This window comes from Arachis duranensis, chromosome 6 (genome assembly GCF_000817695.3).
Source record: "Arachis duranensis cultivar V14167 chromosome 6, aradu.V14167.gnm2.J7QH, whole genome shotgun sequence".
Classification (NCBI taxonomy): domain Eukaryota; kingdom Viridiplantae; phylum Streptophyta; class Magnoliopsida; order Fabales; family Fabaceae; genus Arachis; species Arachis duranensis.
In genome coordinates, this window is record NC_029777.3 from 62,083,046 (window position 1) to 62,089,779 (window position 6,734).

Below are 6,734 nucleotides of genomic sequence, written 5' to 3' on the forward strand. Positions count from 1 at the left end.
TTTCGTGAGGATCTGGATGTTCCTCCGCCTGCAAAACCTCCATTTATCATGTGAACGTGCCTTTCAGGGGTTCGTGGGATTTGTTCGGCCCGATCTTCGTTATCTCCTCGCCTTCTCTTCCTGGTCTCTTCTCCTTTCTCTGCTATGTATCTGTCGAGTTTTTCTTCTCTGGCCAGCTTTTCTATAACATTTTTTAGGTCGTAGCAGTCGTTAGTAGAATGACCGTAGAGTTTATGATATTCACAGTATTCGGACCGATCTCTCCCCGCTCTCTTGTGTTTCAGCGGTCGGGGTGGTGGGATCTTTTCGGTGTGACATACTTCTCTGTAGAGGTCTACCAGGGAGACTCGGAGGGGGGTGTAGCTGTGGTACTTCCGTGGCTTGTCCGAGTTGAGTTCTTCTTTCTTTTTCTGTTCCCGATCCCGATCTCGGAGTGGGTAGGTTGATTCCTTCCTAGAAGAGTCTCTTAGCTGGGAGGTTTCCTCCATGTTGATATATTTTTCTGCCCGCTCCTGCACCTCGTATAGGGAGGTCGGGTATCGTTTGGATAGGGACTGGCTAAACGGTCCCTCTTTTAGGCCGTTTGCTAGTCCCATGATGGCTGCTTCAGTGGGCAAGTGTTGTATGTCCAGGCAGGCTTTGTTGAATCGCTCCATGTATTCTCGGAGAGTTTCTTGGTTACCTTGTTTGATCCCGAGCAGACTGGGGGCATGTTTTGTCTTGTCCTTTTGAATAGAGAACCTTGTTAGGAATTTTTTAGTTAGGTCTTCGAAGCTAGTGATTGATCTTGGTGGCAGGTTGTCGAACCACTTCATGGCCGACTTGGTGAGGGTGGTGGGGAAGGCTTTGCACCGAGTCGCGTCGAAGGCGTCGACTAGGTACATTCTGCTTCTGAAGTTGCTGAGGTGGTGACGGTGGGGAAGGCTTTGCACCGAATCGCGTCGGAGGCGTCGACTAGGTACATTCTGCTTCTGAAGTTGCTGAGGTGGTGACTTGGATCGGTGGTGCCGTCGTAGAGATCCATATCGGGTGGTTTGAAGTTTCGCGGTACCTTTTCCTTCATGATCTCTTGCGTGAAGGGATCATGGTTGCCTTCGGGGGTGGTGCCGCGTTCTGTCCGGTCTTTCAGGTTGGCCTCTATTTTCCGCAGTTTTTCTTCTAATTCTCTGTGCCTTCGAGTCTCCCTCCTCAGATCTTGTTCAGTTTCTTTCTGCTTTTTTATGTCCCCTTCGAGTTGTTTCAGCCGGTCTTGTTGTGCCCGGACTGCTTCTAGAATTTCCGAGCTCTTCTCTTTTTCGAAATTTTGTGGATCTTTGTTTGGGAGTGATGTCTTTGGGCGATTCTGTTTTTTTTCTCCTGGAGTGCGTGGTGATAGAGGGCTGTCCGGTCGTTCTCCGGTGTCAATTTCGTCCTCTTGTTCAGGTGCAGCACGGTCATTGCTGTGAGGGTCGTCCGCCATGGTAGAGGGATGACTTCCAGGTCCCCGGCAACGGCGCCAATATTCCGGGGGTTACCTGAAACGTGTAGCTCGGTCGTCTTGAAAGGCCCGAGGTGGGGGGTTCAGGGACCCGAGCTTGATATGTGGAGTGGTTGGTGGTTGTACCTGCAATGACACTCCGATGCTTAAGTTAGCATGGGTCCAAGCAGATATGTGTAGAATGTGGAATGAATGCCATACCTGGGTGCTCCAGTGTATTTATAGTAGTTGGCCGTGATCTTCCCTGGATAAGATATTCTTATCTTATCTTATCTTTGGGAGTTTTATCTCTATCTTTGTGGAACCGCCTCTTCTAGGCCTTTTCGGCCTTTAGGTTTTGGGCTGCGTTCCTTTTGATGGGCCTTCCTTGCTTTATTGACCCGAGGTCCGACCTTTAGGCGTGAGCCTTAGGACGAGGTCGGACCTTTTATGAATTGGCCGAGTTGGAGGAGCCCGGCCAGGGTATGAACAGGTAGTAAGTTAAAATTATAATTCGTAACGCTAAAACTTTTTAGCTTTTCCAAATGATAAGTTTTGGGTAATTAATTAATTACCGTTATAATCAAATTTCTTTTATTTTATTAATTTATTAAGTTCACTGAATAATAAATTAGTAGAGGAACAATTATAAATGCATCGTCAATCAACAATTGGTAGATGATCACAATTTCTATTCTTAACCCAAAATACTTTTGTCATAGGATAAATCAAACTAATGCTTTAGTCATTCTTATGAAAAATCTTAAGATCAACTAAACCATTAATTCACCTAAGCCAATTATAATTTAACCATGATTAGAAGCAACAATGTCACTCCTTTCTTTTCCATTATTGCCACGGACAGCACCTCTCCCCTTCTCAAACCGTGATTTCATCTCATGGTTAACTAACCTAGTAGATGCTTAGTCATTAAACTCAAGTACATGTATTGTCTTATTCACCAACATCAGCCACAAAACACACATGCAAGCTTACACCCGTTATTCACTACATTGTCCTCATTCCACTTATTCATTTGCTCACACACAATCTGAAAAAAAGAAGAGAGAAAGAGTGAAAACCGAAGTGACCCAACAAACACGGTTAGCTTGTCATCTTCCTCTTCCCTTCAATTTCGGTAGGAGGTTGAAGAATGTAGCCCTCCTCTTCCTCTATTAACCCTTATAGAATTGAAATTCTTTACTGGGTAAGCTAGTCTTGGCTCTCCCTCGCTTCTATACGATTCAGTTTCACCATTATTGAACAATTCAGCCTTGCTCTTTCTTCTAGTTTAGGAAGCTCAAGGGAAGTTCCTCTAGTCTCTCTATTCCACTGAGCCATTCGATCAGAGAAGGTGAGAGTTACATCTCCTCTTTTCTGATGGTCAGAGTTTGGCCCTAAGACCCTAAGGATAATGATGAATGAAATTAAATTATGATGCATTAGGTGTTGTAGTTAAGAAAGTGAGTTTAGGAGCAAAGCATATCAATTTTTGACATCACCAAGTAAGGGTTAGGATAATTAGATTGTTAATTTTGTGGCTGTGCCTGTGATGAGAATTGATGAAGTATTATATGCTTGACTGATGATAAATATGATTCTAGTATGTGTTTGAATGATGGATAGGATATATGAATTGATATGTTTGGTATAATGCTGAAAGGTGAAAGCTTGACTTTGTTTAGGTACTTGAAATTATAAAAATTGTCGAGTTTGGGTTTTTAGGTTATGTTGGTTGTGAAAGCAACCCTAGATAACTGAAGAAAAGTTGGAAATATGATTTTGAAAGGGATATAAGTTCAAATGTGAGTTATGGTATGTAAGGTTGTTGAAAAGGTCCAAGGCAGAATTTTCTGCATAATTGACAGTGGAATAGACCAGTTTTTTGGAAGCAGACCAGGTCCTATTTTTGAATGAAACTATTTTTCTATAAAATTTTATGTGTTATGAGCGTCTCATAAAAAATTCAGAATTTATTGATGAGTAGTTTGGAAAAAACGAGTTTTTAAAGATTGATGGATTCTACAGAAAATTCTGTTTTTCTACTGCAGAAGCACCAACTTCCAACCCACTTAATTTACAATTCTGAAGCGTTTTTGAGCTGAAACCAATGGAAGTTTCAAGCTTTTTGCGTCCAAAATATTTAGTTTAAATTTTGTGTCAAAAATCTTTTTAACCAATTAGATATATAGCAAAAAATGTGAGTTGCTTGCTGGATTTTGAAAACAGATTTTTAAAAGGCATGACTGTGTTTCTAACCTCATAACTTCTTCATGCGACATGATAAAGATCTAGAATTTGATTCATTGAAAAAACTAGAAGATTCTTGCATAAGGTCATAAATTTTGAAAAGCAATGGGTGAAAATTGGATTTTTAGGGTATTTTACAAATTTACTACCCCCTGTTATTTTTCTGCACTTTTAAAAAAATCGTGACAGCATCTTTTTAAAAGAGATAGTACAAGTTTAAACTAAGACCAAATTACCTCAATACCAAGTTTTAGATTTTAACACAGTAGTATTAATACAGCCAAGAAAGATTTAAGGATAATTAGTGATGCGGAGGTATGTATAATTAGGCGGTGATGCGGAGGTACGTTTTATAATATTGGATGTGAATATAATAAAGGAAGAGAAAAATAGAGAGTCATATGTAAAAGGGGTAATGGTAACGGAAATGAGTTGAGAAAAGTATATATTGAATGGGCCTTGTGCCAGACTGCTAATGCGAAAGAGCCCGCTTAACGGATAGTCTGAGATTGCTAATGCGGGAATGTTCGCCTAACTGATAGTACTGTTTCTTACTATGATGCACATTAAAATGTTATTATAAGGAGGCCTAACTGACACAGTAAAGGAACCATATTCAGGTTCGCTCCGAGTAACGTCGAGTTGCAGGTAGACAACCGACTCATGAGCTCATGACCTGCGCTAGGAACATGCATGCATCATCTTGTTTGCGCATATGAACTTCCTGTGAATTGTTTATTTCCATTTTCTAATTGTTTATACTATCTACTCGTTGAATGGATATTTGTGCCCTGTGTCTCTATGTTTGTTCTTTTTCGGTTTCAGGACAAATTAGAGACAAAGACCCTAGGTTCCCCGTTTACCTTGCTGAGAACTCTAGGTTCTCACCCTTCTTTTCTTTCTTTCTCTCCCTCCCCAGATGGGATCGGCAGAAGAGTCAGTTGAGTTTTGGATTTCGGTACATCGTCCACATTTCGATCCTGGCATTCCGGAGATTGACCTAGCTGACATTTTACTCATTTTGATGATCAGTAGTATTACTTTTCCCTCGCTTTTGTAGTACTTTTAGAGGGGTATGACCTCTTAGTAGTTGGTTCCAGTTTAGGAAACCCATGCGAGGATTGGGACCGACTTCCTTTTTTGTATCTGTATATAACTTGGTGTTACACTCGGCTTTTGATAGATAACATGTATCTCTAAGCTTAACTCCTGTGTATATTTATATATATGTATATATGTTATTTTCTGTTACCAAGTATTTATCTGTGATATTGATTTGAGTATTAACCTTGCGAGCAACTAGATGATTTTTTTATGATAAATAAGTTAATTACGCTGAATCGGTCAAGGCTTATATTAATATTTGCTTATAAAATCCGAGTCTAGAGCCAAGTAGGTTCGTACGATAAGTAACACCTAAATGAGATAGTCCATTCACCAGTTTTTTCTCATTTTTTCTCTATAAACTTAAAATTCTCAATATCTTTGAATGCATTAATTTCAATTCTATTTTTTCCCATGTTATTCAAATATAAGTGCTTTTATAAAATATTTTTTCTCTTGCGAATACCCCTAACCGCCATCTTGGAATTGACGTGAAGGCATTTCAAGCACCCTCACTACCATCTCCGACCTCTTTCGTCTAGACCGAAGAGGTCAGAGATGATAGTGAGGGTGCTTGAAGTGCCTTCAGTCTAGCCCATTTACACACAACGAAAATGTGTATTTCATAAGAACAAAAAAATATTTATTTTAATTATTAATTTCTTGTTAAAAACACATGTTTTTTTGATGAAAAATGTGTCTAATCAATCATATAATTCTTTTTTTATAATAACATACTTTTATATTACAAAATTTACTAATATTAAATTATTATAAAAAATTAAATAATTAAAACTAAAATTTTAAAAATTTTTATGAAAGCACTTGTATTTAAATGATATATGAAAAAATAGAATTGAAATCCGTGCATCCAAGATATTGAAAATTTTAATTTTTTTAAAAAATAAAAAAATTGGTGAAGGGACTAGTTTGGTGCATGATATTCAATTTTAGGGACTAAAATGAGTTACTTAATGCAAAGTGATGGACTAATTTAGTGCATCTACAATGATGACATAATGGACGACACGTGGACGAATATTGTTGCGACACAGAGCACAAACGGACACGTGGCCAAATAGCATTGTGACACATGGCATAACCATCCACATCAGTATGTCACATATCACTGGTCACCACATCATCATAACGTTACACGTGGCCAATCTATGGAGCGACATGTGTCACTAACAGCACACATCATCAAGCCATGTCATCACATCATTAATGGAAAATGGGTCAGGGACTAACGTGGTGCACTTTTGTCAATCTCAGGGACGTAATTAGTGCAATTGGAATCTCAAGGACAATTTTAATGCGCCACGCTAATCTCAGGGATCATTTTGGGGTTTAACTCCAAATTATTTTAAAGAGTTAATAGCTATTTCTGACCATGGATAATGCAGATGTTGATAAAAGTGAACATAAAAAAATGAAACTATAGTTATACACATATAAGTTTTGTTCGACAAGAATAACCAATCGTTAAATTTTAATTGATAATTTCGTAAATACCCTTATCCTTTTCTCTTTTTTCTTCGTCTTCCTTCCATAACTACCATCACTTCTGTCACATCCGCCTCAACCCCTAAATTTTCTCACGCTAATTTAACAAATCCTAATTCCCTCCTTTCTTTTGGAACGAGAATCCACATTCTTTGGTTCCTTAACTAGTTTCTTTTCTTTTGCTAAGCATCAATGTGTTTGGAAGAGCGAATCCGATTCGATTTGTGGGGAATGAGGAGGAGCATGTTGCGGCGGTTATTGACACCGCCCTTAAGACCTACACCCAAGAGGAAAGGCTCCCTATTCTCAGCAACGACACCACCGAATTCACTCTCTACTGCCACTATGTTGGATCTGATGGTACTTCCTCCAATTTTTGAAACCCTAACTAGCTCGGAGGAAAAACAAAACCAATAAC